Source organism: Chenopodium quinoa, unplaced genomic scaffold, assembly GCF_001683475.1.
Source record: "Chenopodium quinoa cultivar QQ74 unplaced genomic scaffold, ASM168347v1, whole genome shotgun sequence".
NCBI classification, from domain to species: domain Eukaryota; kingdom Viridiplantae; phylum Streptophyta; class Magnoliopsida; order Caryophyllales; family Amaranthaceae; genus Chenopodium; species Chenopodium quinoa.
The window spans coordinates 1,401,266-1,427,489 of record NW_018745470.1 but is presented as its reverse complement, the minus strand read 5'-3'; positions in this window follow the sequence as shown (position 1 = coordinate 1,427,489).

Here is a 26,224-nt window from a genome sequence, read left to right as displayed (position 1 = left end):
CGTATTACGGCTGATGACTGGGCTCCTGGGGGTCCAGTAAATTTCAAGGCTGGTTTATCTCTGTCTGATTTCCCGACTCATGTGTCTGATATTATTGATCCGCGTTCTAACGCGTGGGACTCCTCGAGAGTCCATCGGTTTTTTGATGGTCCAACTGCCTCTCGGATCCTTAGTCAGGACCGTCCACTGGAGCATATGGATGATTTTATTTATTGGAAATTCACTAAGGATGGCACCTTCTCTACGAAATTTGCATATGCCCTCTTACTTCAGCAGACTGTTAGACATTTGTCCATGGGATTCATTCCTGCTTCTTGGTGGGGGAAATTTTGGGCGCTCCCCCTCCTTCCTAAATGGAAGATCTTTGGCTGGAAAATTATTCAGTCTGGACTCCCGGTTTCCTCGGTTCTAGCTGTTCGAGGCATTTCGGTTGATTCACTTTGTTGCTTCTATCGACGGGAGCAAGAGACGGTGAACCATTTGTTTCGAGACTGTGACTTCGTTGCTCCATTGTGGGTCCATTGCTCTTTACGTTTTAATAGGCAAGGTCTTCTTCACCTTCCTTTTCTCCAATGGTTTTCCACGATGGTCTCTTTGTTAGGGGCTGCTGTAGGGAATAGTTTCAAGCCTTTAAAAATCCCACTAGCTTGAACCCCACTGTGATCATACTCTAAAGTACGGTGGCGTCCAAAAGGGAAGAAGATAGAGCAAAAGAGTCGCCAACAAGTTTTTAAGGAACTTGTAAACCGTTCACGAGGTGAAGGTTACACCCCTTCACGATCCAAGAGATCGCCAACTCCATAAGGTCATGAACCAAATAAGGGTTCGGGGATGAAGGTACAAATCCAACCTAAAAGAGATTGAACCTGCCCTAATAATAGGCCTCTACTTTATTCTGCTCGTATTCATGTGCGCTTTCTGACTAACATACATTCAATAGGATTAACCCTAAACCTGTTTATCTATGTTGGTTGAACATTAATGCACAAATAAACTATTATTGGCGATCACTTGAAATGATAATCACAATTAACCTAACAAGATCGGCATTCTACTTTGGAACCCTCTCTTCTTTCTCCCAAAAAGAGCAGTAACAGGGCAATGTTGGTTTCTCTTTGGATTAGAAGAGGGTTTTTGGTGGGTCTGTAAGGTGGGTTGTTTTAGTGTGTGGTTAGGTCCTTTTGGAGCAAGTGTGGAAGGAGAAGTTGGTTCAAAGCATAGTTTCCTTTTTTTCAAAGGTGAGATTGATGGAGTAGCAAAACCAAAAGTCCTTTTTTTGGAGTGGCTGAGGCGGTTTGTATGATGCTGTGGTGGGTTAATGTTGCTACTACAACTCCGAAGATTCAATCTGGTGGTTCTGAAATTTTCAATTCTTTTCAAGCCAATATTCATATTTGAAATATTGTGGGCAAGATGAGTGGCAGATAAACACAAGCCATTCTTATTGACAAGTAAAGGAGCAGATATATATGGATTAAATTTGCAGGAATTCCTCTTATGGCCAACTCTGTTACATGCAGAGCATAAAACAAACATATTCTCATAACTGATATTAATCCATTTAAATTCAGAGTTTCCGAGGTCCAAGTAGAATCCTGAAAAAAGCGGTCCAAGAACATGTAATTGTATTCTTACTCTAAGGGAACATCGAATTGAACTCGAAAGGGGTTCATCAACACAAATAATGCTACCGATCAAAGCAAGCACTGGTTTTACGACATTAATCTGACATAAATTCAAAGGTACCTCATCAAGGTGAACCCATATAGGAGCATCCTCAAATTTGATATCCTTTAAGGATTCACCATGCTTCCAAGGCTTACAGATTAGAAACGCAGCCTGGTATGTTGTTGACCCTTGCTCTAACAAAGCGTCTCTGTCACGGGCATCTTCACACAGAAACAGGAAGATGTTCTTATGCTTTTGGACAGAGATGTTGCCAAACGTAATCCAATGATTGGAAACCCAATTTTGAATACAACCTTCCGAGAAATTACGATAATCTAAGTAAGGGGACTTGTTATTATTACATACATACCAAAGTGATTGTGTACTATGTTTGGTTGGAGCCTTGGATGTTCATGATTGGTAAGCCAGAATTCTAAAACTCTAATGTTTGTTGAGGACCTCTTTTTTAAACATTTAAGCTTGATTATAATATCTACCTCAAGTTCTCCCTACTCACTTGTTCTGTTCCATATATTTTTTTTTTCATATTTTTATTCAATCTATACTTGGCTTGTAAGCTTGAATTTTTTTTTAAGATTTGAATCATTTATGTTTCAATTTCCTTCTTTGGTTCTTATGTTGGGCTTTGGATTGTAAATTGGAAATTTGTGCAGCATTAACATTTTAGTTTGAAATTGAGCATCTTTGGGCTTTTAGGAACATAAATTATTTAACGGTTTAACATCATGTTCATGTAATTTATCTAAGCTTAATATGTGCAATTATATTGAAGGTTCAATGGGCACTCAAGAGGGGGGGGGGGTGAATTGAGTGTTAAGTAATCGTTGGCTAATTTTGCTTCTTTTCGGATTATGTGTGAGGAACCAGTTGTGCTGGTTCCCGTACGCAGCGGAATATAAATAAGCAATAAAGAAGACAACAAATTTAACGAAACAAAGCAATAAAGAACACAACAAATTTAACGAGGTTCAGCCAACTCAGGCCTACGTCCTCCTATCCTAAGTTCTTTATTAATCTACTCCGAAAAACAAAGACAAAGAACACTCTGCTGTTTCCCTACTCCGGGAACCAGCAAACCCCACACTCTACTCCGAGTGTGCTCTCGACTTACACTCGTAAGCCCAATGTGTTTGAACTCACAAACACTCACCCAGCCTTTAACCCCTTTGTTAAAGACTCAATACAAGAATCAAGAACTCTCCTTTGATCTCACTTCTACGAAGCTAATTAAGAGAAAAAGTTTAAGTACTAGAATGCTCTTGTATATAACTTGATGAATGGGATTAGTGCTTAAGTATATGCTCTCAAATAATTGCTCTTTTAATTTCTAGAGAGGCACACGAAATATGTGAAATAAGATGAGTTTATATAAGCTTAGATTCCTAAAACCTAGTTTCCTTAAATCACACAATCTTAGAGAATAAGATATAATGTAATTTTAGGAAAGTTTTTATCTTATTTGATTTAATCACAAAGATAGAATCAATTAAGATAAATACTCCTAGATTTTAGGTAACCAAGAATATTTCATCTTATTTCCAGCTGCACAAAATATTTTCAAGATAATCTTTTCGAAAAAATCTTTTTGTAAAATCTTTTTCCAAAACGGCAGCTCGAATACAGTGAACCTGGTTCCCCGACCTGGTTCCCTGAATTGAAACATGTTATGAAACCTGTTCCAACTTTGTACCAGATTTCATATCATACTTCAATATACTTTTAAGCACTTATATAACCCAAACATGCAAGCATACTACGGAGCATATTACATGAAAACCTAGATAACATATTAAAGCATAAATCGTCTTTTCTTCATGTAATCTTCAAGACTTGAATCTTCCTTGAATACTTCTATTATGAGCAAACAATCTTTCTTCGAAATATCTTCGAAAGGCTTCTATGCTCCAAGTCTTGGAATCAACTCAACTACTGCACATGTAACATGGTTAATGCACAATAAAGAGTATGTGACTGCTTTACCACGTAGCAACCATGGAAACAGTACATACTGGTTCCCTACCAGTACATAACACTTTTATCATATAACTGTTCCCTGTATAAAGACAAGTTAGTTCAATAAGAAAACTCATGTAAGTAATAACTTGTCTGGGGAAACAGTGTTCTATGTTAGCTGGTTCCCACCAACTGTTTTCAACACTTATTAAAACCTGTTTCCCATAGCTGTTTGTCATCATTCAAAACCATCATTCAAAACCTAAGGGACTCAACAAATTCCCCCTTTTTGATGATGACAAACTCTTGAAGTTCTTGAACCTGTGGACATGCTCAAAAAGAAAAACCGTCAAAAACTTCAAGGACTCAAAACTCTTTGGAACAAGTCAGTTAGGCCAACTGGTTCCCTAAACAGAAAATAGAAAATACGAAATAAAAAGACTCAAACTGACTCAATCTAAACTAGCTAAACCTTAGGCTTCAACTTCAGACTACTTCCCCCTTTTGGCATCATTAAAAAGTATCCACAAGTAAAAGCAATGTGCACAAGTTAATGTGCTTATCCATACAATGGCATCAACCACCATTCAAGCATTATGCTGCAAAAAGAGATTAGTCAAACAGTTCATACCATAGCAGAGTTAGTAGTTCATACAAGCCAACAAAGTTCAACCAAAGAAGCCCAAATCCATCCAAAAAGAAAGTTCATGGAATGGAGAGAAGTAGACAGACCAACAAAATCAGTTATTTAAGAATAAACATGAGGGTGAGGAAACAAGAACAGAAACAGCATCACTCCTCATCATCATTCTCGTTCCCTTCCTCCTCCTCAAACTTTGCAACATCTTCTGTATTATCATCTGATTCCTCTTCATCTTTGTCACCATGCTCTGCCAAAATCATTATATTACTAAGCATATTCTTGTGATTCCCCAATCTGTTTCAAAACCACTTCCTGACCTGCTGGTTCCTCTATTTTTTTTTTTTTTTTTTTTTTTTTTTTTTTTTTTTTAAAAAAAAAAAAAAACATGAGAGATATGTACTGATTCAGAATGTTCTCCTTGTTGCATAACGAGTGCAAAACTGTTCTCCTTGTTGCATAACGAGTGCAAAACTAGCATCACATCAATCAAGCAAAGAAGTTCTTGCTGGTACCCTTTTTCTCTTGGTTCCTGGAACAGCGTCAATGGACTGTTCCTCCTGCACCTTCTCAGTGAACTTCTTTAATTGAGTTGCTCTACTTCGTACCATGGTCTTAGCAGTGGGTGTCTCCTCATAATAACCAACAACCTCTATTTCATCCTTTTCACTCTGACTTTTCTGAATTTCCTCCAACTTCGGGCTTAAGGACATTTATGCTTCCTTCTGATGTTCCCCCTGAGACTGAGCTGGTTCCTTGAGTGAACAGTAACCAAATGAACAATGATGAATTTAAAGCATACGAGAGAGAGAAAGAGAATTTCGAGTGATGATGATTGATGATCTGCACAAAGGGTTAGTGTATATTTTTAACAATGAAGCACAAAGAGAGAAGAAGGAAAGAAAAGAGTTAGTTGAGCCAATAAAAAGCAACTGTAAAGGATATTTTTAAATTGAAATCAAAAATTTTGGTAATTATCATTTACCATAATTATCTCAACCAACTATAAATAAGGCATATGATATGTTTGCCTTTTATATGGGATTAAATAACTGAAATAAGATAAATTCCTTCCAAAAGGAAATATCTTATAGTAATCTTCCGAAAATAAAAGATATTATCGGATGACATATCAGAGCTGGTCTGCTGTTTCCCTTTGCTGGTACCTGTATAGAACCATGTCACGCTGTTTCTGGCAATTCAGCCTGATTTCACCTGTTTCTTACAACAATGATTCTCAATCCTTTTGAGATTTTGAACCATCTACACAACACTTGAAAGATATCAACATAAGTATGTACACACACTATACAAGAGAATACCATTCTAACCAATCATTGAAGGAAGTAATTGAAGCCAATACCTAAAGTCTAACTAGACCTAAAAGGACTCTTAACCTACAAAAAGACTCTCTACACAAAGGCTTTGTGAAGATATCAGCAATTTGATCTTCACTTTTACAAAACAACATCTCCACCAATCCTTTTTCCACATTGTCTCTTAAAAAATGGTGTCTTATTTCAATGTGTTTTGTCTTGGAGTGTTGCACAGGATTCTTTGAAATATTGATTGCACTAGTGTTATCACAGAAAATAGGAACACTTTTATAAATAACACCAAAATCTTTCAGCTGGTTCCTTATCCACAGTAGCTGGGAACAGCATGAAGCTGCAGCTATATATTCAGACTCTGCTGTGGATAGGGCCACTGAATTTTGCTTTTTAGAACCCCATGAAATTAGACAAGAGCCAAGAAAGTGTGCCATACCTGATGTGCTCTTTCTATCAACTAAGAAACCAGCATAATCTGCATCTGTGTATCCAATAAGATCAATGGTACTGCCTTTGGGGTACCACAATCCCAGATTTGCTGTTCCTACAAGATACCTAAGTATCCTTCTAACAGCCTTCAAGTGAGATTCCTTTGGATTGCTTTGAAACCTAGCACACAAACCAACAGAAAACACAATGTCAGGTCTACTAGCTGTTAGGTAAAGTAGAGAACCTATCATTCCTCTATAAAGAGAAGCTTCAACATCTTTTCCCTTAAGATCAGCATCTAATTTTGTAGATGGGGGAACAGGTGTATCATAAGCTTTGCTGTTCTCCATGCCGAATTTTTTCAGCAACTCTTTTAAGTACTTTTGTTGATGGATCATTATTCCATCATCCATTTGCTTAATCTGCAGCCCTAGGAAGAATCCTAGTTCTCCCATCATGCTCATTTCAAATTCACTCTGCATAAGATTAGCAAATTCATCACATAAAACCTGATTAGTAGCACCAAATAAAATATCATCAACATAAATTTGTACTACAATCAAGTGTTTCCCCCTGGTTCTTATGAACAAGGTCTTGTCTATTGTTCCCCTCTTGTAATCATTTGCCATCAAGAAATTGGACAATCTTTCATACCAAGCCCTCGGAGCTTGTTTCAACCCATATAATGCTTTGTCCAACTTGTACACATGTTGGGGGAACAGTGCATCTTCAAAACCAGGTGGCTGCTCCACATATACTTCTTCCTTTAAATATCCATTGAGGAAGGCAGTCTTTACATCCATCTGAAACAGCTTAAAATTCATGTGAGCAACATAAGCAATTAAAATCCTAATAGCCTCTAGCCTAGCTACTGGTGCAAACGTCTCATCATAGTCAATTCCTTCTTGTTGATTGTACCCTTGCACCACTAGCCTTGCTTTGTTTCTGACTATAGTACCAAGGTCATCTAACTTGTTTCTAAAGACCCATCTAGTGCCAATGACTGATCTTTCCTTGGGACGGGGAACCAGGTGCCAAACCTGGTTCCTCTGAAACTGATTTAACTCATCTTGCATAGCTAGTACCCAATCAGGATCAGTCAATGCCATTTTATAGTCAGTAGGCTCTACATTAGACAAGAAAGAATAGAAAGCACAAAAGTTTTGAAAAACATTTGTTCTCGTTTGAATCCCCTTATTTATATAACTGATTATTTGATCAGTGGGATGAGAAGATTGATATCTATAACTTTTAAAATTAAGACTGTTTTGTGCTTTCTCATTAAGTTGGGAACCAGCATGTTCATGGATCTCTCCTTCTTATGAGGAGCCAGGAGGATTCACATTCATGCTGTTTCCTCTATCATTACTTACCTCAGGTTCAGGGGTGGTACCTTCTTCTGTTCCCCCTGAACTCATTACCTGTCTATTATTTGAGGAACCATCAGGACTTGGTTCCCCTTCAGAGTCCTCATTATCTTCATTTTCTTCTCTAGGCACTTCATCATTATCATCTGGTGGAGTATTTGGTAGGCCTAGATCTGCTTGCACTTCATCCGTGGGACCAGTATACTGGTTCCCCGTGAAATCCATCAATCCAATCACTTCATCAGGTTGTACCTGCGCAATCTCAGAAGACATGTTAAATTCATCAAAAATGACATGGACACTCTCCTCAACACGAAGAGTCCTTTTATTAAAGACTCTATATGCTTTGCTGTGAGAAGAGTATCCAAGGAAGATTCCCTCATCACTTCTAGGATCAAATTTATCAAGCTGGTCCTTCCCATTATTATGCACATAACATTTACATCCAAAAATGCGAAAATATGTAATGTTGGGCTTTCGACCTTTAAGCAGTTCATAGGGAGTCTTATTTAACTTTGGTCTAATGAGACCTCTATTCAATATATAGCAAGCAGTGTCAACAGCTTCTCCCCAAAAACTCTTTGGGAGACCACTCTCAATGAGCATCGTCCTCGCCATCTCCTCAAGAGTTCTATTCTTCCTTTCTACAACACCATTCTGTTGAGGTGTTCTAGGGGCTGAGAAGTTGTGATTAACTCCATGTTCCCTACAATAATCAATAAAGTTAGCATTTTCAAATTCAGTACCATGGTCTGATCTTACCGAGACCAGCTTGTGGGTGAGCTGGTTCTCCACTTGTTTCACCAATGTTACCCATTCTTCAAACGTTTCATCCTTTGTGTGTAACATCATTACCCAAGTGTACCTGGAATAATCATCAACCATAACACAGACATATCTATGACCTCTTCGACTTTGTACTCTCATGGGACCACACAAATCAATGTGTACAAGTTCGAAGGGTCTGCTGGTACTCAAAACAGTTTTAGACTTAAAAGAATTTTTGACCTGTTTCCCCCTTACACAATCAGAACAAACTTTATCAGCTTCATACTTAATGTTAGGAAGGCCTACAACTAAGTCACGTGTTTTAAGTTTGTTTAGAAGTGTTAGGCTAGCATGTCCAAACCTCTTATGCCAAATCCATTGATTATTGTCAGAAACAGCTCTCAAACAGATGGACTTGTCTTGAGGGATTTTATCTAAGAAGGTAATGTAAACATCATGCTTCCTGGTTCCCTCACATACAAGTTCTCCTGTTTGTGAGTTAACTATGTGACATAGGTTGGCTTGAAACTCAACTATATTACCTTTGTCACATAATTGAGAAATACTCAAGAGATTATGTTGCAAGCCTTCAACATAATAAACATCATCTATTGCGTTAGAAAGTGTCTTACCAACCTTACCTAAACCAGTGATGGTTCCCTTGCTGTTATCCCCAAAGGTGACACTTCCTCCATCAAAGGCCACTAGTGAAAGGAATTGATCTTTATCCCCGGACATGTGTCTTGAGCAACCACTGTCCAAATACCAATAGGTGTCTCCCTTCACTCTAGCCTGCAAGAGCAAATCAAACATTAGTTTTAGGAACCCAAACATACTTGGGTCCCTTTTCAACAACATTAACATCTTGTTGATCCTTTCTTCTCCACACATATTTTACACCCTTGCTGTTCTTATTAGCACTAATTTTCTTAGCTGGACATTCATGTATCTTATGTCCATTTTTACCACAATGAAAACACACATGCATTTCTTTAGTCATGACATACTTGCCTCGTTGATATACTTTGATCCAGGTGGTTTCTCTGGGAGACCAGTTAGTCCTGGTTCTCTGTCTAGTATAACCAAGACCAACTTTTCCTCTGTTTCCTCTTGATGAAGTCAGGTAATTTAAGGATTCTTGAGCATTCAATAATTTGTCCACATGTCTATGACTATCATTAAGTTCTTTTTCTCTGGTTTCAAGTGTTTTAGTTAACAATTCGTTTTTCTCTTTAAGAAAATCAAAGTTACTTTTTAAAGCTTCGAATTGTAGATTAAGTTTTGAAACCATAGAGTCAATAGACATGTCAACAACCACTGGTTGCTTGTCCTTTTTCAGTTGATTGATTTCCGCATGCAAATCACAAATATTACTTTCATACTTATCAATCGTATTACTGACATCTACACTGGTACCTGTAGGGGAAACAGTGAACTGTGCAGCTTTAAGTGAAGCAATTTCCTTGTGAGAGTTTTCCAGGTTGTAAGCCAATGTTTCAAAGGCCTTCAACAAGGAAGTTCTAGTACACGAATTTGCTTTACTTATAGCTACTGAAAAATCAAGAGTATCACTAGTGGTTGATAAGTCTCTAGGGAACCAGGAGGTCAGATCCTCTTCACCATCAATTGGTTCAAACGATCTTTCCTTTTCTAGTTCCACTTTACACTTGTCCAATTCAACCTCTAGTTCTGCTACTTGATTTTTTAGTTCATAACAGACTCCTTCTAGATGATCACAACTAGCAATAGCAATATTACATTCACCACGTTTTTCTTTTAATTCTCTTTTGCAAGTTATGTATGTTTCACTTAGTTTATAGCATTCATCTAGTAAGGAATCAATACAAGCAAGCATATTTTCTCTATCATATTCATGCATATCTTCTCTAATTTGCTCTAAGCTTACCTTGCGTTCATGTAGTACATCCTTCTTTGCCATAAAGCATTTGTTGAATGTACTGGTTCCCCCTCTGGTTCCTGGACCAGTGCTGTTTTCCTTGATGTTTGTAAAGGCAGTTAGGCAAACATCTGAGTTGGGTGATCCTTCTTCTTCATCTGACCCTGAGTCAGAGTCTCCCCACATGGAAGCTATCATGGCATTCTTGTATGCTTGTTTATCTCCGGATTTAGACTGTTTGTCATTCCACTTAGGACAATCTCGAATAAGATGTCCTTTTTCTCCACACTTGAAACATCCTGTAGAAGAAGAATTAGAGTTAGATTTTTTATAGTTTTTAAAATGCTTACCTTTGAAATTCTTTCTTTGATCTCGAAGAGATCTCTCAAATCTTTTTGCAATCATGCTAATTTCATCTTCATCATCTTCTACTGTTCCCTTAAGCGCCATGCCTCTTGCTGGTTCCTTCTCAGACTTAGAGTCAATCAGCATCTCATGAGTCATAAGGGAACCAATCAGCTGTTCCAGAGACAAGGTAGACAGATCCTTTGCTTCGTATACTGCTGTTACCTTGGCTGTCCATGCATCTGTTAAACTACGCAATAATTTTCTCACAAGATCCTCGTCAGATAAATTTTTACCAAGAGATCTAAGATCATTTACAATAGTCATAAACCTACGAAAGCAATCATTGATTTTTTCATTTTTATTCATGGCAAACAATTCATATTTAGACATGATTAAATCAATTTTAGACCGTTTTACCTCGCTGGTTCCCTCAAACGCAAGTTCAAGGGTGTCCCATATCTCCTTAGCACTACTACAGCCAGAGATACGATTTGTTTCGGTCTCACCTATTGCTTGTTGTAGTATTGACATTGCCTTAGCATTCTTTTCCAGCAACTTGTAATCAGCAATGACCAATTCGCTATCCTTCTTGGGAACCTGGTTCCCCTCAACATCTGTCTTGAGAATGATATTAGGACCATTTTTAACTACGAGCCAGCATTCATAATCAATACCCATGATAACATTCTGGATCCTGTTCTTCCACCAAGCATAATTATTTTCATTAAACTTGGGTGACTTGTTGTCATAACCGATTGCACTTAATTCTTGAGTACTCATTCTTAACTCCTCTAGATGTTACTCTTTCGAGAAGCTTAGGCTCTGATACCAATTGAAGGTTCAATGGGCACTCAAGAGGGGGGGGGTGAATTGAGTGTTAAGTAATCGTTGGCTAATTTTGCTTCTTTTCGGATTATGTGTGAGGAACCAGTTGTGCTGGTTCCCGTACGCAGCGGAATATAAATAAGCAATAAAGAAGACAACAAATTTAACGAAACAAAGCAATAAAGAACACAACAAATTTAACGAGGTTCAGCCAACTCAGGCCTACGTCCTCCTATCCTAAGTTCTTTATTAATCTACTCCGAAAAACAAAGACAAAGAACACTCTGCTGTTTCCCTACTCCGGGAACCAGCAAACCCCACACTCTACTCCGAGTGTGCTCTCGACTTACACTCGTAAGCCCAATGTGTTTGAACTCACAAACACTCACCCAGCCTTTAACCCCTTTGTTAAAGACTCAATACAAGAATCAAGAACTCTCCTTTGATCTCACTTCTACGAAGCTAATTAAGAGAAAAAGTTTAAGTACTAGAATGCTCTTGTATATAACTTGATGAATGGGATTAGTGCTTAAGTATATGCTCTCAAATAATTGCTCTTTTAATTTCTAGAGAGGCACACGAAATATGTGAAATAAGATGAGTTTATATAAGCTTAGATTCCTAAAACCTAGTTTCCTTAAATCACACAATCTTAGAGAATAAGATATAATGTAATTTTAGGAAAGTTTTTATCTTATTTGATTTAATCACAAAGATAGAATCAATTAAGATAAATACTCCTAGATTTTAGGTAACCAAGAATATTTCATCTTATTTCCAGCTGCACAAAATATTTTCAAGATAATCTTTTCGAAAAAATCTTTTTGTAAAATCTTTTTCCAAAACGGCAGCTCGAATACAGTGAACCTGGTTCCCCGACCTGGTTCCCTGAATTGAAACATGTTATGAAACCTGTTCCAACTTTGTACCAGATTTCATATCATACTTCAATATACTTTTAAGCACTTATATAACCCAAACATGCAAGCATACTACGGAGCATATTACATGAAAACCTAGATAACATATTAAAGCATAAATCGTCTTTTCTTCATGTAATCTTCAAGACTTGAATCTTCCTTGAATACTTCTATTATGAGCAAACAATCTTTCTTCGAAATATCTTCGAAAGGCTTCTATGCTCCAAGTCTTGGAATCAACTCAACTACTGCACATGTAACATGGTTAATGCACAATAAAGAGTATGTGACTGCTTTACCACGTAGCAACCATGGAAACAGTACATACTGGTTCCCTACCAGTACATAACACTTTTATCATATAACTGTTCCCTGTATAAAGACAAGTTAGTTCAATAAGAAAACTCATGTAAGTAATAACTTGTCTGGGGAAACAGTGTTCTATGTTAGCTGGTTCCCACCAACTGTTTTCAACACTTATTAAAACCTGTTTCCCATAGCTGTTTGTCATCATTCAAAACCATCATTCAAAACCTAAGGGACTCAACATATATTATTTTCAATAATGACAAAAGGGGAAGAATATTATATTATGCTTATGGTCAAATATAGTCAAATAAGTATCCTTATGAGCTTTAGTGTTTATGATAGTATTATTATATCTATATAAGCAGTTCCTTTCTATATGTACATGACTTTGTTCAATATTACTAACATACTAAAGGGCGAATCTATGTACATTGTTTTATTGCTTAATTTGCAATAAGAATAATTTGTTTATAATCATTAAAACCATATTATCTCAACATTAAACATAGAAACTGTGAAGGAAACCAAATAGTAGATTGGCTCAATTAAGGAGTTATACATAACAAAATCTAATTGATTCAACTCCCTCCTTTGGCTTTAGGTCATTTTGAAAATAAAGATGATATAATTGGTGTAGCTGTGCCATGGTCTATACCTGCCTAGTTTTATTTGTATTTTTCTTTTCAAGGTTTGCCAGTCTTTAGCATCCAAAGGGGGAAAAAAAGAATTAGAATGGGATGATAAAATTAGTTGAGAACAAAAATGATCAAGGATTCAAATTAATGAAATTGAAAAAAAAAATTAAAAAAAAGGCAGGATTAGCATAATTGTATTTTGAGCTTAAATGTTTAGCTTATAAGTATTTGAACCTTGACTCGTTGCTCTCCTTCCCAAGAACTATACAAACAAATCACTCAAGGCATAGCTACATGAAACTGTTGATATTTATGGAGTATTACCCTTTGTCAATCCTTCAATCTTTTGAATAATCTTTTGAATGCCCATCACTTTATTTTTAGAGTATCAGGTTTTATTATGTTCCATCTCGTATTACTTGCACCACTTTCCTTTTCACAAATGATTGACAGTTGGCGCCAATAAGGCAGCTACATTAGTTTAGTCTATAACTCTACTAATTAGTTCTTTCTTCATATATGAGTGGAAGCATATAAAGAAATTTGTTACAGTGCACTAGATCTTATTAGAATTACTTTCCATGAGAAGCTGCTTTTAATGGAGAATACAAACTTTGGGAAAAATCTGGATCCAATATGACTATCATAGTGTAAGTAGACTATATTATTGCTAATAGGGGTGAGCACGCATACTGGGTACCCGGTCAAAATTTTAGGACCCGGACTTGGAAATGGTTGGAACCGGGTCCTAAAATTCGATACCGGAATTGGAATTGGTTTAACCGGGTCCTAAAATTTAGGAATTGGAACCACCGGATATTGGTTCTGGTTTCGGGTACCCACTTATGTATTTAATTGTTAAAATATAATACAAATTATAATTCTTATTTTAGTTAATTAGTATCATTTTTATTGTTTAATACTTATATTTATATATGCATTAAGCTATTTGTATTCATGTTAGGTATTAAGGGTCTGTTCACATTTACTGAACTGAGCTGAACTGAATTGGACTGATTCGAGCTGAACTGAACAATACTGAACTGATTGGAGCTGAAGTGAACTGAACTAAATTGAATTGAGCTGAAATAATGAATATTTTATGAGAGAGAAAAATTAAGAGCTGACTCAACTAAACTGATTGGTACTGAACTGAACTGATTAGAGCTGAACTGAATTGAACTGAAATTAAGTAAATGTGAAAGACCCTAATAATACTTTTTTATTTTACAAATTAGAGACATTCAACATATTTTTATTATTTAAAATTTATTTAGTTTAGCATATATTGGGTAACCGGGTACCCAACCGGTTCGGTTCCGGTTCCAAAAAGTTGAGAATTGGAATTGGAATTGGTTATAACCCGGTCCTTAATTTATTACCCGGAATTGGAACCACCGGGTCCAATCTCGGTTCCGGACCCACCAGTTTCGGTTCCAATTTTGGGTACCCGGTATTTTTGCTCACCCCTAATAGCTAATTTATCTGCTGTTTGTTGCCTTCTGGTAATAAAAACTTAAATAAATAGTGAAAATTTTCTCTGGTAGAAAAAATTCAGACCAAATGGCAGTACTGAATAATGTCAATAATAGATGAGGTTCATCATATCCTTCATCCACTATTATAGGAGGTTGGATGTTTTCTTTATGACTCTCATAAACACTTAAACACAGATTGATAAGAAGGGAGGCCAATTTTGTAAGATCATTATAAAGGTTGGAAGGAAGGCGATGGGTGAGGATAACCTCAAGTGGTGCAGTTTTGAGGGGGTAATTCCTAGTTTCTCTTCTTGCGAAACAAGAAGCGTTTCTCATGAGGGTAAATTTGGAATTACCTGTTTGACAGAGTGAACCCAACGTTACCCCCTTGTTCAACTTACCCCTTTTGGCTTTTGCAATTTACCACTGTCATCACTCGCCAGTACGATAGTACTCAATACTACCAAAATCTAGTTCTCACCTCCGGCGATAGATCGTCGAAAGCGGGAGACCAATCCGAGGTGTCGATCAATTAAAAGAACGGCTAACAATGGGAATTAGCTTGAATGGAGGAAATTGAGTTTATAAGGAAGAATTCAAACTTGATGACAACTTCAATGGAGGAATTGAATTCAAGCTCGATGACAGCTTCAATGGAGGACGGTCCCCCTTACCCTTTGGGGTTGACCATGCCATAAATGTTACCCTTTTTATTGGGTTTGTCGTTTGATTTTGGCGGTGAAGCCGCCAATGTTCGCCACCGATAATGGTGGTTGTCCCCGGTGTAGATGAAAGAGGAAGATGATAGTGTCAGTGGGGATGAAATAGGAAGGTGATGGTGTTGGTGTTTGTTGTCAATGGAGGTGGAGGTGGAGGTGAAGCAAAAGTTGCATTTGACGCCGCTAACGTTACCATCTAACGTCGTCTTCAGTAGTCACGTGACCTGCTTCAATGGGGCTCACAGTCAGCATTTATTCAACTTTAAAAACCATATGTTTACAATTCCCTAGGCGTTTTTATTACACATTTGCCACTAGAGAAACACTTGTTTCTCAAGAAGAGCGCCCCCGTTTTGAGGTTGCTTAGTTCAAAACCCTCGGTCATGTCAACAGTTTTATCCAATGGAATTAAGAAGTCAAATGCATGGAGTAAATTAGCTATTGTAATTGCATGACTGGAAGGGCAAAAGATATGCCAGGACATATCCTCCTTCCACTTCCAAAAGGCATAAACTCAAAACTCTGGCCTCGCACATCATAGTCTTCATTAGTTGTGAGAAACCTTTCAGGACGAAAAACCAATGGGTTTGACCAAACTTGTGGATCTCTGTGTATCTTGTAAAGATTGACAAAGAGTTGTAACTCTGTGTATCTTGTAAAGATTGAATTTTGTAACCACTCACAATACAATCTGAAATAGCTTCTCGAGGAACTGAAAGGGGTGCAGCAGGGTATAGTCTCATGGTCTCCTTAAGAACTGCTTGCAAGTAGACTAAATTCTTGAGGTTTGATTCTTCCACCTGACTTACTAACGTTTGTTTTGGTTTTACAGATTTCTTTTATTATTAATTTTGAAGCATATTCTCCCATCTTTCACTAGCAACACCACCATAGTCACCATCACATGGACCACCATCCGAAACACATCACAACCACCATAGCCACCACCATCTTTACGCCTTCCGCCAAACAAACCCACGAAACCTTCTTGTTTGTCCTATTCTTCAGTTCCCGTCGTCCTCTTCTTCTTCCCCAACAATGGCCGCTTCGCGGCAAAACTAAAAGACATCCTATTTGAATTGAGTGTAAATTAGGGCCATATCAACCCTTTAGGGGAAGTCTTTCATTTGCGGCGACATTTTGAACCACCATAGGTGGTGGTGCCATGAAGGAAGAAGTAGTTTCTGGGCTTGGGTTTCAGATTAGGGTTTCGAATTGGGGAAAGTGATGAAGTTTTGTAACTGATTCCTCATGACAGAAGGTAACGACATTGAATATCAACATTTGCACAAGCTGACCAAACTACCCTTACTAATATAAGTGAAAAGACGAAAATGACCCCTAATTTGAATTGCACAATATGTAAATCAGCCTGATTGACTTATATTTCCTCATTAGTTCATAACTAAAATGAGATCAGATCCGAACAAAGCTATCATGAAAACATGGTTTGCTGCATAATAATTTATTTGTTCTTGTCATAAGATTAGATTGTTCAAGAGTTAAAAAATGATATACTCTTCATCACTGATCTTACCTAAGATATCCTGACATTTTAAAACATCTCTACCCGATGGATGGACAGTAGCTCGATAGTGGTAATCTTACGTAGCTCACTGACAAGGTTAATAAGGTTCAAGAGTCTAGAAGCTCATGTCTGCAATAGTTCATGTCGGCAATATCCCAATTCAACAATAGTTAGTTCTTGCATTAATTAGTTCAACTTTGACAGTTGTAATAGTACTAAATCAAGGTTATAAATAGCCATACTTGTAACCCGTAAAATTCAAGCCTTTTACATGAAATATAATTAAACACTTTGAGTGTTCTTAGGTATAGTATTATCTCCCTAACCCTTGGTGGTGTTACTGTATCCAAGGTTCCTCTCTCAATTGTTCTCTGTATCTAGGAATAAGTAGAGTTGTATCGTCGGAGTACCCGACCGACGTGGTGAATTGGCTAATTCTAACTGACCCCTACTTAGTACGGTGTCAAATTGGTATTAGAGCCAAGGTTTTGTTTACCATCTCGCCCAACCTCCATTGAAGCTGTCAAATTGCCGACGCTGCTTCAACACCCATTATTGTCGTAGTCTTAATTAAAACCACCCGCAAAATCACAAACCACCTAATCGCCTCCGTAAACTACCCTTCCATTACTCTGTCGCCGGCCACCATAAATAACTCACCTTCATTCTCCATCCCAGCCTCACCATAACAAAAAAAATAAAAAAAGGAAAACACTTACCCAGCCGTGAACTCCACCGCATCACCACCATATGTTCACTTATAATAGAAAGGTTACCGAGAATCATGGCGATTGTGGGAGAATTGCTCTAATTTTACTCTTTTTCTTTGAATACTCTGTTCTCTAATTTCTCTAGTAATCTCTTTCTCTCTCATACAATTGCTTTGTTTCTCACGCTCTCTTTGACTAGTCTTATTGGGCTTTTATTAGTGTACTCCTATATATTTATATATATAAAAAAAAGGTCAGTACGTGTGTTAGGGGTGAAAGTTCGGTTTTCGGTTTGGTTTTTTGCCCAAACCGAAACCAAACCACCAAATTTCGGTTTCTTGATTTTGCAAACCACACCGCACCACTTTAGCTTTGAAACCGAACCAAACCAAACCACCTAAATTTCGGTTTTCCTAAAAAAAACCAAACCGCACCGAATTTTCCTCTCAAGCATCCTAAACATCACATTTTGCAAAAAAACCGAACCAAACCACACCAATTAAAATTGAACCAAACCAAACCATACAAACATCCCACCTAAAACCCACCTACCACCCACCCTAACCTACCAAAAAACACCGAAACTACCACCACTAACCACCCACAACAATGCCCACTAACCACCACTAACCACCACTAACCACCCATAGAAACTATCACCACTACCACCCACAACAACCACCAAAAACCACCTTATCACCACCCCTAACCCAGATCCGCACCCACCACAACCCACAACCCACCTTATTTCACCACCCTTCATCCTTTCCACCCAAACACTAACCCTAGATCGACCCACAACTACCTATCACCACCGCAATTCAATCTACACGGCTACGCCACCATAAAAATAAAGTAGGAAAAAAAATTCAAATCAAATTAAAATTAAGAAAAAGAGGACATACCTCACATTCCACCGAAAAACCTCGAATTTGGGTTTTAAAGGTCAAGTTCGACCATGAAAACACTAGATCTAGTGTTTTCATGGATGAATTTGACATGAAAAACCTTAGCTACTCAGTTGATGGCTTAATAACGTTGTAAATAAACTTATTCGCTGTGGGCTGGTGGGGAAAAGAGGAGAACAGAGTGATGGAGAAGAGATCAAAGAGGAGAAAGAAAGGACGGAGTTGAGAAGAGGAAAGGAGGGAGAGGAAGAACTAAGATTCTGAGAAGAGAAGAGAGGAGAGAAAGGGCGGAGAGGTGAGATCAGGAGAAGAAGAGGAAAGGAGAGGTGAGAGACTGAGAGTCAGATGAGGAAGTGAGGGATTAGGGTTTTTTTTTTTTCCTTTATATACTTAGGGTAAAAGTGTTGGGCTAGGGGGCTTTTGGGCCTGAAATTTCGGTTCTGTTCGGTTTTGTTCGGTTTTTCGGTTTTTCAATTTCTAAAACCGAAACCAAACCGAAAACCGAAATATTTTTTTTTTCAAAACCAAACCGAACCACTTTCGAAAAAAAACCGAACCATATTTCTTATTCGGTTCGGTTTTCGGTTTGGTTCGGTTTTAACCCAAATTTGTTTCACCCCTAACGTGTGTGGCCATGTGCCGAAACACCACTCAAGAGCCTTCCACTTGTTGGTATTTTTAATTAGAATTCTACTACTTCACTAAATATTCTAGTTAGGTTGTTGATATTCTAGTTTTCATAAAATGCTTAGTTTATTTCTTGTACGTGCAATATATATTTGGTAATTGCTTTTTTTTTTTTAAAAAAAAAAAAAGAAGAAGATATTTTTAGATTTTTTTTTCAGCTTAACAAAATACCGCCGAGAGCACGTCGTGGAGGAAATAATCAGCAACAACGTCCTGTCTATGAAACTATATTAGCTGACATGCAACGAGAAATCCAAAAACTTCAACAACGTCTTGCATGTTATGAAGCTGCTGCTAATTCCCATCAATCCGACGAAGAACAATTAGATAGCCCAAATGAAGATTTCAATCCATTTCACCAACCTGAGGGTGAATATTCAAGTGGAGAAACATCTCGTTCCCGACGAACGCGCCGTCCTCGACACCAAGAAACGGAGTTTGGAATCAAAGTTGAAATTCCAGATTTTGAAGGAGGTGTTCATCTGATCCCGATGAATTTATCGAATGGCTCCATATAGTTGAACGTGTCTTTTATTGTAAGGACATTCTGAACAAACGAAAGGCCAAGTAAGTTGTAACACCCCAATAATTCTCTCTTTAAACTTGTGAGGACCCTGAACAACATTCAAGAGAATTACTGGCGTGCTACCGCCACGTGTTCAAACGTTAAGGCTTTATCATAAAATAGCAGCGGAAAAACTAAATCAGTTATAAATAAGTTTCAAAACCAACGAATGAAACCAAATTAAGTCATACAACTTGGAACTATTAAGGCCCTTATTCAAAACCCAATAAAAGTAGTAAGTGATTAATTCCAGTGTTCGAATAAATTCAAACCCAAAAGAATTAGTGTCAAATAAAATCGAATTAAAATAAATTCAAACTTGCAAAAGAAATAAAATGCAAACAATCAACTCTCTACTCAAGATCCCACAACCCTGATGAATGCTGCATGTGTAAGAATTTGTGGTAATTCTGCTCCCCAATATTACAAGTGTAAAAATTGGATCGTCACAGGGTCATTGAAAGGCGAAGGCCAAGACCAAAGAAAGACACACAAAGCACGCAATCAGCAAAGCTGAGTACATACAAGCTGCAAAATAAATTAAGAAATCCATAACATGCTACTAATAATCAATCATCATGCATCATTAAATTATAGACTCAACACACGACTCAACTATTTATATTACTAAGGCTCCATTAATTAATAATAGGTAAATCATTATTTTTATTCATTGGATTACGCAATAAACAAGGTTGTCCAACCCATACTCCATTTGAAACATCAATAAAAGAAAAACCCCATGCCTCCTTTCGGAAACATCAATAAACATCCAACGACCACGGGCGCGACTCCGTGACCGTAGTTAGTATGAGATCTCACCTAACTCCTAGTTTTGAAAAATATTTGAAATAAGAGACTCGTAGATCAGACGGCCTCGAGAAAAGTACACGGCTAATACCCCATGTACCCCAACCCCTGATTGTCATTACTCTAGAAGTGCACCAATCCAGAGTTTTATTGCTCATCCATCTTGCACTTTACGTGATTTACAGGTTTAGACTTGGTGATGACTCATATGCATAACAATACAATCAATCCAATATCAATTCTTGATTTATTAGTGGCAAGCAACATTTATTATTTATTCCTTTACTACCTCCGTGTATAAACACCTTGAGTGCATAAGGCACCCCAAAACCTTAACCTCGTCTTAGAAGACTTAAATTCTTCCTTTACTCATCCTGCTTGCATAATCATGAATGAGTAATAAATTAATCATTACATCAATAATATACTTTTGCCTCTAAGCGCACCTTGCATAATTAGAGCATAAATAATACTTGCAATATAAAATAGTGCACGTTATACGAAATTCACAATGTATAACCAAACAATTTAACTCAGTCATCCCTATACATGATACTAAGTTCTCGATCCGTCGTCCTTAAACATGCACCTAAAAGAAAGGTTTCGTAACTTGTACGTACCTTGAGCAAACGAATTGGTATGCCACTTTACTAACTAGAAATCACCTTCAATAAACTCCTCTCCTAAGCCAAATAATAACATCTCAATCAATGCCCAATCAATCAAATTTACAGCAATACTAACTTACTTTAAAACCTTCAAAATCCAAATCAAACAACACTTTAAAACCTTCCCTTTAGTTAAAATTAAAGGCTTATATATAGTTCTTTAAATTTTCTTCATAAAAACCTTAAAATACACTCTTATACATGAAATTACAGCAAGTTCAAAGTCTAATAAAAATCTGAAAATCATATAAAAACCCCTAAAAATCTCCCTTTTTAATGGGTGATTAAACCCTCTTTATAAAACACTAAAAGTAGTACTTAGAAACTATTTCCCACACTTAAAAATTCAATAAAAACATATATTTATGTTTAATTAACTTTAAACATAATTAATTTTATTAATCAAACTCAAGGATAATATTTTAAGTAAAAAAAACTTCGTTCAAATCAAAAACTGCCCGAAAATCATATTTAGAGGCTGAATTTGGCCACGAGTTTAATTAACTTTCTTAAAACGTTGTTTCCACATGGAAAACACTATTTTTTCATCAAAATCGGATGAGTTCAGAATCTGATCGGGATTAAAACGGGATTAATATTAACGAACGAAAATCTAAAAACTAAAACACGAATTTACATGTTCAAAATAATCTGGAATTAAGTTAAACTAATCATTAGTTATAATCACCAAAATTTCAAAACATCATTACTATAAAAGCCCTAAATCAATTGTTCATAAAAACCCTAAAATCATGATTTTCAATAATTAAAAACCCTAGGTTATAAAATTTACAAAATCTGAAAATTATGATACTTATAAAATCTGAAATTATAAAGTTTAGTCATCAAAATACAACTTGATACTAATTAAATTACTTTCAAACAATAAAATCAAAATCCATAAATCAATAATTATAATTATACAAATTAATAAAACAAAGGAGAGAGAAAATAAGACTAACCTTTTGGTGTGAGAAATTTTTGGGGATTAATGGGGTATTTATAGGAGAGAATGTTGTAGGGTAACTAAGAAGATTGGGCCTCATAAAATTATTGGGCCAATTAGGTAAATGAAATGGACTAGGCTTTGTTTGTATGATCATGAATTGTAGAACACAGGTTCATAAAATAGTTTGTGCTAAAATAATTTTTGACTTATTAATATTAATAATTTGAAACTTTTGTAATTAAATTCCGAAAAAGTACAAATAAATATTATAAATAAAATAAAATTTCATTTATAAAATATTTAAAAATACGGGGGATTACATTAGTCGCCATCAAATTCAAGAAACATGCATCGATTTGGTGGGAGAATCTCAAACGACAACGTGAACGAGAAGGTCGTAGTAAGATCTGTACATGGGATAAAATGAAACGCGAACTCAAGCATAAATTTTTACCCAGTCATTATCGCCAAGATATGTTTCTAAAGTTTTATCACTTAGAACAAGGAAACAAATCTGTGGCCGAGTATGTTGCTGAGTTTAAAGATTTATCAATGAAGTGTGACAATTCTGAACCGGAAGAGCAGACTATCGCAAGGTTCTTAACCGGTTTGGATCCAAAAATCTCCAAAGTCGTACAACTCCAACAATATTGGTCGTTCAACGACGTCACCAAGCTTGCTTTGAAGGTTGAAGGCCAGCAAGCAAAGGAGAGAACTGGATTTAAGTTTGTCTCTAAGGAGGCTTCTTACCGTGGAAATACTCTTACTAAGTTTCCACCGAAGGCCAACTCTAGCACATCAACAAAGAAGGTTGAGAATCCAGTCACAACGAGCAAATCACAAAGGCAAGTTAACAACAATCCTACTTCTAGAAGATGTTTTAAGTGTCAAGGATTTGGTCACATTGCTTCTGAATGTCCAAATTCTAGAATAATTTCTCTTGTCGAAGAGGAATTGTTAGAAGAAGAACAAGTTGAAAATATTGAGGATGACAACAATGAAGAGGTCTTGCACGCTAACGAAGGTGAATCGTTAGTTATTCGTCGTATCCTCAATGTCGCCCCATTAAAAGAAGATGAGTGGTTACGCCACAACATCTCACTACTACAAAAAAGGCCTTAGAGAACTGTTATAATAGGCTTTATAGATCGCCTTAGGGGCGTTCTTCTGCTAAACGATGTATAAAGTATAGAGAACGGGTTGTTTAGGCGTTTTATATAATCACATATAGAGAACGGTTGTTAGTCACAACCGTTCTCTTTTCCCTTCTTAAATTCATACCCTAAGGAAGGAATAAAGAACGGTTTAGGCCACTTAACCGTTCTATATCGCATTACAATAGAGAACAATTAAGTTAGATAACAGTTCTCTAATGTTTTTTTTTTTTAAAAAAAGTATCCAGCCATATGTATTTCGAATTACCCCTGTACGTATTTTATATTGTATTATTCTTGTATTTTAATGATCTGTATTATTTTTGTATTTCATTTTAGACCTGTATTTGTTGTATTCCTGTTTTTCATCTTGTACATTTATCCTGTAAGAAAATTGTCACATTTCCTATGTAAAAATAAATTCATGATCCTGTATACGTGCAATATAAATTTCTGTATAATAAAATTAACAAAAATATTTCCAAATACGACGAAAGCCATCAAAATATATTTCATATATATAATTTAAAACATCCAACCACAATTAAATTGAATCATCCATACAAAATTTATTCTATACAAATAAATACCTGAGTTTAATATCAAAACACCTTTCTAGTTAATGTTGATTTTAAAAAAATAATGCTTAGATATACTAATACCATATTGATCTAAAATTCACATAGGGATGACAACTTAGACAACAAATCTCTCTTTGGCTCGGATTTTGCTAACAATCTTCAAGGCCAACTCCATTGGTATCAAATGATCAGCACCTGCAAGTCAAAATCATTAAGCAAACTAGCTATCGAATCCAACAAGAACATTCACATTTTCTAAACAACCTCAACAACAAGATTATAAGAAAGGGAAACAAAAATTTTCATACCGACATATATTTTTGTAATTTGGCCAAGCATATGATGATCCAAGGAAATACTGGTTTTCTATATAAATGAAATGTTGACCAGATCTGATTGCTTCAATGTATGCTGTTTGGATGCTCTTGTCTATCACCAAATTCTTCGCACAAACCAGGTTCTGCAATGAATACAGGTACATTGATTCCAAATTGGCTTCATTATCGAAAATACATAGCTAACAGTACAGTTAGTGCAAAAGCAAAACATCATGTCAACGAACCTGAGACTCAGCCTCCTGAACATCCTTTGGAAATCCTTGTACAGAACTTGAATCTATAGACCGGAAAACCTGCATCAACACAGCTTTAGATAAGAGGTTAAAATTAGTAGCACTTCTAGGTACTACATCCATTCTTCTAAATGTTGGTTGAATTTAACTTATATGAAAGGAAAAGCTAGATAAAGAAAAGAGTACGAAAAAGATACATACGGAGTACTTTATAAATGGCTGTTATTCTGCAATGTCACCATGTCTTTCTTTCGATGACTTAGCAAAAGTGCATGTTAACTGTTAAGAGATAAATAAGTTGACGTTATAGTTTTAAAAGTAGGATGCAGATATAATCAACAAATATTATTAGTGTCAGGGTAGGAGGGGCACTAACGTATCACGTTCAACTCTTCACAATCAGCCCACAAGAAATTTTCCTTTAATCAACTCTGCCACCTTAATATTATTATAATTCACTTCCATAAGATTCTAATTTCCTGCTCTTCTCTCTTCACAATCAGCTACCCAAAATCCACAAACACCATGACTACTCTTATACATCACTAGAATTAGATTAAATAATCACTGAATTTCAATCATAGCATCTCCTAACCAACCCTTTTATGAAAGATCAAAAAGCAAAGCAAAGCAAATTTTCTAAAATAATTTGAGAATTAAAGTTTTTTTTATTATTTTTTTATTTTTTATAGAAAATCTGAGAATAATATCTAGTTAAATCTAGCAGCACGGCATTACAAGCACAATGTGGCACTTCTTCTAACCATACTCTCATCTCACCAAACTCAATGCTAATAAATGAGTGGCACAATTGCCATCTCTACCCACCTGTGAAATAGAAATACTAGAGAAAGAGCTAGCCAAGAGAAGAATATCACTACCAATTACACCAAAGGCTGAATTTTCACAGTTCCCATGCTGTAAATACTGGTACAACTTGCTGCAGTCAGTTTCCAATACTAATTAAATCACGCAGTCCTGCATCCAAAGCAATGGTCAGGCAATAATGTCTTGCTGCAATGCAAGATTTTCAGCAATATCCACCTCGAAACACCCATGCTGTAAACAACAAGTTGCTTCCATAACATCACCAAGGTGATCTCTCATGATCCCACCCAAGCCTATCATGTTGTCACCAAACACAGCAGTGTAGACACCTAAAAATGTCTCCCCAAAACCAAACCCGTTGATGAACACCTTTCACCTCCATTATTGGTAGATATGAGTATTTAATCTTTGGAGTGCTTAAATTCATGTTCTATCCAATACATTTCATGAACCAATCCAATTTCTAGCTCATTTCCCTAAACCATAACCTATTTTCCACTTTTTGTGTCCACATCGGAAAACTGAGAGAAACTGATTTTATGGCTATTCAATTTTGATCCAATTATTATTTTGTTGGATAGGCCTTTAAATAAGATTTCCAACCATATATCATAAGCCCAATTCCGAGCTATAACGAAAAAGATATGAGCAAAACACTAAACTCGGCCAAAAATCAATTTCCTTCCACTAAAACGGTCATATCATAAAATCAACATATCATTTTGACTTGATTCTAATTGGGTTGGAAATTAGACTTGATAATATTTCCAATGATATACTATATGTCTTATTCCGAGTTACGGATCAAAAGTTATGATTATTTTAAAAACGGGTAAAAAACTAAAATTACTACGCAGCAGCAAAAATGTCGCGACGTGGCAAAAGCTGACGTGTCACGGGGCTGATTCCCGTGACAAGGTGCTCATTTTTGTATTTCTGCACAATTTTCTCCCGTGT